The sequence below is a fragment of the Gymnoscopelus braueri genome (assembly GCF_963280865.1).
Source record: "Gymnoscopelus braueri genome assembly, chromosome: 11".
Lineage (NCBI taxonomy): Eukaryota > Metazoa > Chordata > Actinopteri > Myctophiformes > Myctophidae > Gymnoscopelus > Gymnoscopelus braueri.
The window spans coordinates 28,374,577-28,386,134 of record NC_137613.1 but is presented as its reverse complement, the minus strand read 5'-3'; the positions used below and the strand labels follow the sequence as shown (position 1 = coordinate 28,386,134).

At 41.9% G+C, this 11,558-nt stretch overlaps 1 protein-coding gene across 2 annotated transcripts in view; it reads right to left on the bottom strand.

The window, feature by feature from the left end:
- Positions 1-9,710: 9,710 nt before the first annotated feature.
- LOC308095950 (protein 4.1-like) overlaps positions 9,711-11,558 on the bottom strand; it is a 63,818-nt gene continuing 61,970 nt past the window's right edge. For both annotated transcript variants that reach the window (XM_080443133.1, XM_080443134.1), the window contains one exon: positions 9,711-11,544. The gene's annotated coding sequence lies outside the window, so the exon portion shown is untranslated. The remainder of the gene's footprint in view (positions 11,545-11,558) is intronic.

Genomic DNA, 11,558 nt, shown 5'->3' with positions numbered 1-11,558 from the left:
CTATTGTTTTAGTTTTTTTGTCCTCGTCCCAGTTCAGTGCTCTGACAGCCTCTGGGAAAACACTCTCTCTGAGCATCCATCCCAGGGCTTTGACACAACTCAAGCGGCATTAATGGTATTAAAGACATAATGGCATTGTTTTGTTTCGGAATATGTTTACTATTATTGCATTAACCCATTAAGACCGGGAACGCATCTGTGTGTCATTTTTTGATTTATTTGGCTATTCAAAAATAGCATATAAGCTCATAGTGCGGCACAGAGTCCCGCGCTATGAGCTTGTAGATCTGCTATTTTTGAAAAATCGTGAAAATTTGTGGCAAAATCTTGGATTATATATTTTTTAAAGCGAACATTTGTAAAATATTTAGTTCCAAGAACCCTTTTCATGATTTTTCAAAAATAGCAGATCTACAAGCTCATAGCGCGGCACTCGTGCCGCGCTATGAGCTTGTATATCTGCTATTTTTGAATAGCCAAAGAAATCTAAAAATGACACACAGATGCGTTCCCGGTCTTAAAGAGTTAATTACAACAACATAAGGCTGTCATAACTATACATACCTTTATAATCAATGACATGTTAGCGGTACCATTCGCAAAAGAATGACAGAGTGGACATTTCCCGTTAGTGTACTACAGTGCCTGAGGTCTTCATGTGGCTATTCTGTATTCCTAATGCAATGCTGGAATATATTATCAAATAATAACCCCCTCCAAGCTGTTTTCTCAAACCTCCAGAAAGTATGAGGTGTTATGGAGCCAAAACTCAGCTTCTTGCCCTCAGGCTTGCAAGAGAGAACCGATGCAGACAAAGTTGACAACATCTTCATTTGTTTAACAAATCACGGCAAAGGCCCAGTAAAATGACCTCACTCTTGGAATATTAATCCAACCCTGTCATGGCAGAGCAGGGAAAACGGCCTCATTGTTTGTGTCACCGAAACCAGACGGTGGCCATGTTTGAACGGTGTGGCATGTCACCTCAGTGAGCATTAGGAGTTGACTGCAGGACTCGTGGCCTGTGCACGAACATGTGTCACTCGCAATCACTCCAGGACAACAGACAGCAGAAAGGAAGGAAAGGTTGTGGAGTTGAAGTGAAAGAGAGGAGGAATGACGAGGGGAAAGCAACAATTAAAGAAAACGACTAGTCTAGGCTGATTAACACGGAGGCGTCCCAGGTTCGATTCCCGGCTGTGCTGCCAACGAACACAGTCCTCAGTGTTTGCAGTTGGGAAGCCGGCAGGAAATTGTGTACTTTGTCGCAGCATTAGCAACTCCTACTGGTTGGCTGAGAAGGAGAACTGGGGAAGATAGCGCAAACTTCTGTTCGCGTTACTCTGTCCCTGGTGAATCGCTTCACTGTCAGGGGATCAGGTTAGAGCTCTGGTTCCGAGATTTTTTTCAAATAACGGAATCGAACACGGGTGGACTAGTGACAATAAGGTCCGAGATACGATTAGTTCCGAGAACGTTACAGACCCGACCCAGACTGTTGGATATTATATAGGCTATGGCCCCGTTCCAGACTCGAACGCTGTTATTTAGTAGACTATTAATAGACTGTGAAGGCAGCACATTGCGCTGTCTGCACAGCAAAATCCATTTAACTCTGGGTGAGTAGGTAGATTACAAAATTAACCAAACGGAACAATTTTTACACAATCACAAGAGTATAATGAACACTTGGCTGTGTTCATAGATAGCGGAATACATTATCGCACACTCCACGTGCGCATTTTGATTCCATGGGGATATAGTTTGATGCGCTTGATGAGTCTGTGCCATAGACTGGTCTGTGCGCTCTCCGCTCTCACTGAATTGACGCCGGCATGCCCGGCTCAACTTTGAACTGCGGTGCGGTAATCTGTTCCCAGGTCAGTGTTATCATTGTAGCACTTCATGCTACATCAGGTGACTCCATGTGTATCAGAAGAGACATGTGGTTGTCTACAGCCTCCACAGGACAACAGTTACTGTAGCAGCGACAGAGACCTGAGTACACATGGAGAGAATTGGCAACAACTAAATTGTAGAAAATGGAAAACAACAAACAAGAGCAAAACAGGGCTGAATAACACTGGAGTTCATGGAAATGTGAGAAAAACAAGCCAAACTGCAGAGAGAGAGGAATAACTGAGGTAAAGGATAAACAACATTGTGGCATCTACAGATGGGTGTTTAAATATGCATTGGAGAGTCACATGGGCTCCAGAACATTATGGACAGGACAGGTTTCTGCAGGGCAGTACTGTACTGCACATTTACTCACATTTACTTTACTTGAGTATTTCCTTTTTTTTAAATACTTTATACTTCTTCTCCACTACATCTCAGAGCGAGGTAAATATTGTACTTTCACTCCACTACAATTATTTGACAGCTTTAGTTACTAGTCACTGTGCAGATTTAGATTATAAATACAAATCACGTATTAACCAATTAAGCCCTATTTTATAATTTTTATTTTATGCTATTTTCGAAAAAGTTTGAAAAGTTTGTAAAATAACTTTTATATGCAGGTACTGTATATTTTTATGCCAATAAATGTGGAGTCTTCAGTATAGTACAAGTACAATTGTGAATACAGGACTTCTACAGTATATTATTACTACTTTTACTGGAGTAAAACATCCGAGTACTTCTTCCAACACTGCTGCAGGGAGAGGGCAGGCTTGGCTGGTTGCATCAATTACACCCCCTCTATCGTCACAATTAGTCAGGCCCCAGTGCAACAACTGCATGCCTCAGGGCCCTGTGGACATCTAACATCAGCCAGCTACGGTGCATGTCGCCCAGAGGCCTGACTGACGATGAACAGGTGGTGGAGAGTTTGCACAGCTGGCAATAGCTACAGAAACACGTATGTTTTTTGGATCCTTTTCAGGCACTAAATACAGCGACCTGCAGCGTTGGGGGCATAATCATCCCTCTAAACTTTAGCAATGGGCATATTTGAGAGACTTGACATCCTCAAAGTTGAGATGGCAGACTGTGTATTCGTAAGACAAATGGAAGCAATAAGAGACTTAAACTAGGACAACTTGGGGGGGAAGACTTGGCTTGAGCTTCTGTCTAAACTGAGTAAAGAGAAGATAACAGAGTTGATGTCTCCACTGAGGGTGGAGAACTGGCAGGCATTGCCAAAAGATGTTATTATGCAATACTCGTTTTGGATTGGCCGAGATCGAGAACCATCAACAACACAGTGCGTATATGACATGATTATTTCTGTAGTTTTAAAAGACAATGTTAGCCAGCACTCACATTCTGTCCATTCAGGCACTTATTTTACAGTAAACCTGAAGTTTAAAACATGTTATAGAACAGTGGGGGGTCTTGGGCGCCAAAGATCACAGGGGGATATTTGGAGGTAGTCCAACCAACGTGCGCGCCCGGAAGTGCGTGCGTGCGTGCATGTGCGACTGTGCGTGTGGGAGGTCTCAGCTTTTGTCAGACGTAAGAAAGGGGGGGGGGGGGGGGTCTCCAAAGAAAAAAGGTTGGAAACCACAGTTTTAGAACATGACAAAGTTCACCGGCAGCATGTCTTTCATAATGCAATATGCTGTGGAATTTGCCTAGTCTTTCTGTAAGCACATGTTCCAGTGCTTGTTGTGGTCTACAACGGTATGCATTTAAGTGCATTATGTAGGATGATACTGTTTCAAATGATGAAAGATGTTCGTACTGTAGCATTGAGACTTCGTTGCTGTGTTGTTTCAGTTAACAGTACAACGTGCACTGCTCTGTTTCTCATCTGACAGTAAGCAGCCAAAACATTTCTATACCACCAAAGTTTAATAGCCTTTGTTTTCAACAATGTCATCCGTCATTTTAGCCACTGTGCCTACGGAGGCTATCTTTTTAAATTGTTGTTGTCACTCAAAGCTTTCCTGGGAGGCATTCACTAGCCAGGAGGTTTGTATATTTCCTAATAAAGCAGTCACATCTGGTGTTATACAGGGTGTACTGCCTATTCAGATCACAGTTGTTACCTATCGGATTGGCAGCTACTGAAAAATGCTGTTGGTGTATATAATATATACCAAGCTCATATGCACAGATAAAAAATAGTTATTGTCTCCGCCAGGCCGAAAGGCATGGCGAGAGAGTATGTTTTACCCCCTGTCCGTCCGTGTGTCCGTGTGTCCGTGTGTCCGTGTGTCCGTTTGTGTGTCCGTGTGTCCGTCCGTCCATCTGTCTGTGAACAGCTAATCTCAGGCACCGTTGGCCCGGTCGCTGCGAAACTGTGCACACACACTCCCTGGATGCCAATTCAGAACCTCTGCCCCAAATATTTCACATGGGCCTGTTATAGCGCCACCAGGAGGCCGATTTGTGCAAAACCCTTTTTTTTTTATTACTCCTACAGATTTTATCCAAACATCACACAAATCGGTACACAGTATCTCTATAGTCATGTGATCAAGACGGATCTGTCTGATTTTCCACATTCCATCCTGATTGGCCAAGGTTGGCTTCCAAAGTTTGCAGGATTGGTCCATTTTGAACAAAATGCCTCAAATCATGAACGCAGCTTGCGATTTCCGTGAAATTTCACACGCACATTCCCACTAGGCCGAGGAACAAATGCCACTTGAGCGTTTTCAAATCAGCCTCATGGTGGCGCTATAAAAGGCCAATTAGCATTTTTAACTATAACTGCACCGATCTGCGTGAAACTTTGCACGCATACTCCCTAGAGGCCAAGGAAAAACATCTGCCCTGCATTTTTCACATTAGCCTTTTATAGCGCCACCAGGAGGCCGACTTATGTAAAACACATATTTTGAGATTAAGCTTTCATATTTTATCCAAATTTCACACAAATCGGTACACATGATCTCTATAGTCATGTGATCAAGATGGGTCTATTTGATTTTTCATATTCCATCCTGATTGGCTAACATTGACATCTAAAGTTTGCAGGAGTGGCCCGTTTTGAACAAAATGCCGCAAATCATAAACGCAGTGTCCGATTGTGGTGGAACTTTGCACGCACATTCGCACTACGTTGAAGAACAAACGCCACCCTTTTCACATTGCCCTATTATAGCGCCACCAGGAGGCCGGTTCTTATTTTTTATATTACTCCTACATATTTTGTCCAAACATCATGCAAATCAGTACACATTATCTCTATAGTCAAGTGATCAAGATTGTTCCGTCCGATTTCTTATATTCCATCCTGATTGGCAAATTCTGAACATTGCTGGCCCACAATAACCTACCTGACCTGGCGGAGACCTGTGCTCCGAGGAGCACTTTTTCTAGTTTTTTTCTATTTTTACTCTTTTTTGCACTCTCTCTCTTTCTTTTGTATTTATTTTACTGTTTTATTACTATTATTATTATTATTATTATTGCCTATGCTGCTGCATAGTCTGAAGGAAGTCGAACAAAATTAGGTTTTACTCTTATGTACCTGTACAAGATGTAACAATAAAGCACAACCTTGAACCTTGAATGCCATCTTGATGTTCTGGAATGTTCTATATTACGAGTAAATGTACTTTAGCACATCTACAGTATAGCCAGACAGGCAGGGACCACTAGAATTTTAAAGAACAGTCTTCATTTCCTTCCAGAAAACCTGTCTACATCACTCAACATAAAAGGCAGTCCCACTGGTGGTCTGACCTGGTTAACCAGTTAACCAGCTGAGAAAGTCCACCCATAAAACCTAATTAAAAAACCCTCCGAATCCCTTGAGAACCTACTCAAAACAAGGCTTAAAAATGGAAAGTGTTGACCACTTAGCCCGCCCTATGTACCTTGTCGTATGATGAATCATGATGCATTGTGAGCTTGTAGGTCAGCTATTTTTGCTTTTTATTTTGTAACGTTTTGGAAAATGTTTGCCTATAATGACATGCTGAAAGGGAGTTGAAAGTGGTTAACTGCGTATGGTGCACCTCATACCGAGAGTAAGAGTAGATTAGCTTCTCTCATCCAACACCTCCCCCCCTCAAGTTTGTAGTTATGCAACTCAATATTTAATGGAGGTAACAGTGACTGTCTAAACACATTCAAGTTGATTTTCTAATGTTTCCGAAGCGCTCACATAAAGTTAAATAACCAAGACTTGAGAACGGTGCTTTAGGTAGAGACAGAGCTTTGAGGCAATTCAAACCATTATCCTCTTCAAAAATTGTGAAATGAATATGATCTAGAAAGCTAAGTGCCACGGAACAAAAACGATGGTGCGTATCAATATTTCATCACCAATTTAAATTTCCATCTATCTTCTGTATTCTCATAGAGTGAGAGAGTGCAGAACTTGGGATGTTTAAAGATAGTTTACAATGACCCTGCATTCCACTTAGTGCAGCCTATATGGCGTCTGTGAGCAGTTTAACGCACAGCATGCATGCATACAGGCAGACGGAACGTTCCCTGGGGACGCTGTTCCCTCCCTATGCAATGCTTTTAAGTCAACCAAAGAGACGTCTACAGGAAGCTAACACTTACAACATACAGTAGCTATTTCCTCCGGTCATGGACACTAAATACACCAAAGACATGAGAGGAGTTGTTCTAACCGAGCAGTGTTATAAAACGTTTAATTTCCATATTTTGATGAGGACACGATTTGCTAAGAGTTGTATTGAAATGCACACTGTCTGAGTTACCAGGTTAATAGTCGATAATAGGTGAGGACATCCATTTATTTTTTCAGTACACGGAAAGCATTGGTGAGTTTTATGTCAGATTTTCACATGTACAGTACTGTTGTCTACTCACAACAGAAGCATACAGTAGGATTCAGGTTGGAAATTGGCAAACTCTCTCAATTCTCACCATTTAATGCGTCCCGAAGGGAAGTGGACTTGATTGGCTCTCCGCCAGCAAGATGTGATTAAATCCTCATCCTCTAAGTGACTCGTCTCGCAGGGAACCTCCACTCAGCAGTTTTATATCATTTGAACTGGGAGACTGGGCATCCAATCAAAAGACCAGTGCTGGCACTGTCTGTGAAGGAGAATTCATTCAAAATCTAATGTATTTATTTACACATATCCACAAAACCAATATACATATAAACGTTGGGATGAGATACAGTCACAGTGGAGGTAAAGTGGGACTTGATGCACTTCACAGCAGCTCGGCTTTAGCAATCACGACACGTCTGTAAAGCCTAGCAAAGTGTAGACAACAAAAAGTGAGCAACACTGGAACCTGTGTATTCACAATGGCTCATCTTGGGCCTAGATTTCAAGGCTGAACACGGTCACATATGGTACACCAGCTGCCTTTAATAAATACTAATCGTTTCCCTCAGAGTATATATGAATATGAATTCAAGGCCATGTGCAGACCTGTCATGAACAGCCTCCTACTCGGGATGGAAACATACATTATTTCATTACATTATTTATTGTCTCAGCAGGCCTGCTCTGGGTCCTGGGGCAGGCTTAACATGAGAAGCATAATTATTCTGTACAGCTGAATATGTAATAGAGGCAGCAAAAATGGACGGGCGAGTTTCTGATGCAAAAAGCCAAAATGAAACAATCAGGAGATTGAATTTTGTACTACGAATTTTCTACGAGCCCCCGAAGGTGAGTTTAATGGGGGCAGCATTAATTGTGTGAGTCAGCCGCTCAGCCCAAGAGAGATAGCCTACAGTAAACACCACGAAAGTACAACTCCACGGAAGACAAATGGAATGAGAGCAGAGACAAGCTGTGGGTCCCTGTACTTTTTACATGGGATCTAGCTGCAATGATTTCTGAGCAGTAAAAGTAAGATATTGCCTGTCAAAGCCAGTGGACAGGCGTTATTTATTGAGAGTGCCTTACTGTAGCTCTCTACACATTCAATCAATATTCTCATCCAAAATATGTCTAAGTGGTAGCTGGTTATTGACTCTTGAGAGTTAATAATATACTGAGGGCTGAGCCTCAGGGTGGATCTGTGGCATTAGAATAACAACAGATGACAGCTTCTGCATATTACACACGTCTGAAAACAATCGACTTTGCCAACAAAGTTGCCCAACCAAGTTGTTACTTCTACTGACTGGTGGCACAGGCACGTCAGATTTTTTGCATTGTCATGAATGAATGAAGAGTGCAGTTCAAAGTCTGATTAGGCAGGGAATGAAGTCACATGAATAACAATACCATGGGGTCACATTTAAAATTGACAATTTTCCCTCCGTACAATATCTAGAGGTCAAAGTAAAACGACACACAACATCAGGGAAGAAAGTATGAAAGGGGTTATGTGACAAGCGTGTGAATGTAAAGGTGAAAGGTCTAATGATAATGATGTACCTTTACCACAATGTCAGGTAGTTCATGTGCTTCATTAAATATCAAGGCATCAAGATGCAGTATTTATGTCTTCCCTGCCTTGCCTTCCATTTAAATGGATGGCACATATTGTATGACATAATCTATGCGTAAGTGCTCTGCTCAGGAGGCTGAGCCTGGTTTGATCCCCAGCTCTTCCTTGCATCGTGTAAAGGTGTCCTTGACTAAGACACTGAACCCCGAAACTGCTCCCGACAAGCAGGTTGCACGGCTGCCTCTGCCATTGGTGTGTGTGTGTGAATGGGTGAATGTTGATGCATACATTTCATGCTAACAGACGAGAAAAGCACTACATAAATCCAAGAGCTTTCACGGTCAATACATTATGTGGCTCCATTCATGTGTGTCTGTATTTGGCCGACAGGGGAAAAGGAATTTATTTATTTCTCATCTATCTTTAAACGTCTCCCCCAGATAGTGGCCTGTGACAGTGGCGTCAGAACAAAAGGAGAATGAATTATGGAATTTATCTATAAACCTGTCAAGGGATATCCGTTCAGGCCTACTTCAGCCCAGCAAAAGAAAATTCAATATTTGATAAAAAAGTGCCCCGGACCTGAACGGACGGAAAGTTCCCTCGCAAGCAGCCAGCAGTCAGGGAGTTGAAGATACAATCTACCAGAAAGTCCTCTGTGGCGATAAGGAATCAATATGGCCAGATAATGGATCTTTATCTCTCTAATCGCCCCCCCCTCCACACAAATCTCTGGGCATTCATTCGCCTTACCCCCTCAATCATTAAGGGGGTACATTGAGCTATATAGCTATATACATATATATAGCTGCTTAGCACATTGGTTGGCTATTCAAAAATAGCAGATATAAAAGCTCAGTGCCGCGCTATGAGCTTGTAGATCTGCTATTTGTTTTTAAATCATCAACATTTTTAACTCAAATCTTTGCCTCTGGGGGTCCCTGGTACAAATTATTTTGAGATGGGGGTCCGCGGCCAAATACATATAATTCTTTGGGTCCTTGACATGAAAACGTTATAGAAACAGGTTTTTCAGAAAACTGAAGACTTAATGGGTTAAACCCCTTTAACCCTATTTACTTCGTTGACCGGGGTCTGGGGACACCCGGGGTCTATCCTTGGCTTGCTCCTTTTTTCCCTCCGCACCAAATCTCTTGCCCGAAAATAGCCGATCGACAAGCTCACAACGCGTCACGGCGCGAAGTTGTGAGCTTGTCGATCGGCTATTTTCACCAAATATTCACACATTATGACATGCCCAGACTAGGGATGCTAGGGTTCAAGTGATTAATAACATTCTCTGACTCTCGGAGGCAAATACTGATGGAACATTTTCAATCATAGCAACGATATCTCTTTATCATTCTGAAAAAAATTTAGAAAACAGAAGAGGAGGCAAGAGTGGAAACAAATGTGTCTACATTTGTGTTTATTATTCAGTGCATGGTGCTCTTTTATTACATGTTTCTCTTTCAGTGTTGGTGACGAGTCCACTACGAAATAAACAGGAAACTATACTGTAAATGTTGGTTTGCTTGTTTTCTAAAGAAAAGGGAGTGTCACAATGTAAAAGGACAACATACTGAAATAACTACAACACAGAAAGGTTCTGTACAGAGGACTAGTTTGTACTAAAAAAGCATCATGTTTTAAAATAGACCAAAACATTACTGTATGTACCATACTAAATTAATATGCTTGTTTTGAGGGACAGTGCGTACGTAAATCACATGAGGTTCAAATTTGATTCCTTGCACGACATTACGGTTTGTCTGTAAACACAAAAGCATAAAAGAAGCATATCATTTAATTTACAAAAGCTCTCTGGTATGGTATCGTGCTTTTAGCATCAGGGCCCGTTAGGAAACTTAAGCAACTAAGCCGAATCGACAGCTGTGGCTTCTGCCATTTGCTGCCATTCTTGCAGGGAGTTTCTCAATTTGCATGTGCTTTATTGTCAATCACGTCTACTCACTAATCAACCTTAATTAAGCCCAAACCTGGCCGGTTAGAGACATTACCAGCTGCCTTTGTGCCCACCTCTGTGGGCGAGTACACACTGCCCCCTTTGGTAGGAAGGTAGAAATAAATCAGAAATGGAATGAATGCAAGGATATAAAGATGCCACTGCCATGCCCAGCAAAATTGAATGCTGCTGCAAAGCTGGTGCTTGGAATGCTCCGAGATCTGCCTATTACAAAAAACATGAAAGTACACGAGCCTGGCACTGAGAAGACAGGCTTTCTAAAATGCAGAGTACGCAAAAAAATAATTTAATAAATAGTAAACATAAAATCTTGTCATTGCGATATAAGGGTGTCTCCTCTGTCATGATAAAGAACTGCTCTAAGGTGACACACAAATAACAACGACAACAATAATAATAAAGACAACAACTAAAATAAAACAATCAAAAATATGGGAAAAATCATTCACCAGATTATCAAGTCAAAACATCAAAAGAGAGAAAGACTCAATTGGCCCCCTGCTTTGATAAAATCAATCTTTTTTACAGATGAATTGAAAAAATATTTTTAACACTGAGAGGGAGAATAAAATAAACTTTTTGCTGTACAAGAGATGACACAAAACTATGTCGAGCGTTAGAATTTAAGAGGGATCCTCGATGTTCTGACGGCGTACAGTCCCAAGAAGAATCACCCACAACCCCTATCGTAATGCCGAGTTGCTAAAAAAATTGATCTCCAAGGTAACCAATTAGGACGGTAAGAAACTCTGTAGAAAAATATGAATAAAGTACCAGCAATCTCAATAAGTTTAAAAGACCAAATGCCCTTGAAAAATTTTCTTAAAATCTCCAGACAAATTGGAGAGAGAGGAACAAATTTACAAATGCAGTTTACTTTCATTTCACTTTAGAAAAAACTATTGAAATCCGTCCAGTGGTTCGGCTTTTGGCCGTCTAGTGGTTCGGCTTTTGGCAGTGTGCGGAACAGGAGAGGGGGATTGTGGGGAATCCTGGTTAAGTCTTGTGAGAACTCCTTCGGTCTCCGTCAGTTGACGTCGAGAGGCGCAGAGGTCAAAGGTCATAGTTCAAAGTTGAAAAGTGTTCCCTGTGCTGTTGTAGTCTGGCGCGTGTATGTCCAAGGCAGTGCAGTTGGGTGTGGGGGTGTGTGGGAGGGCTCTGAGATAAAAGTGGGAATGGTGACACAAGTGGAGAGGGAGAGGTCGGAGAGAGGGGTTGTGCCTGCGTGTTCCTGTCGCCCAGGCGTCGTCATTGCACCCCAGCTTAAAAATGAATA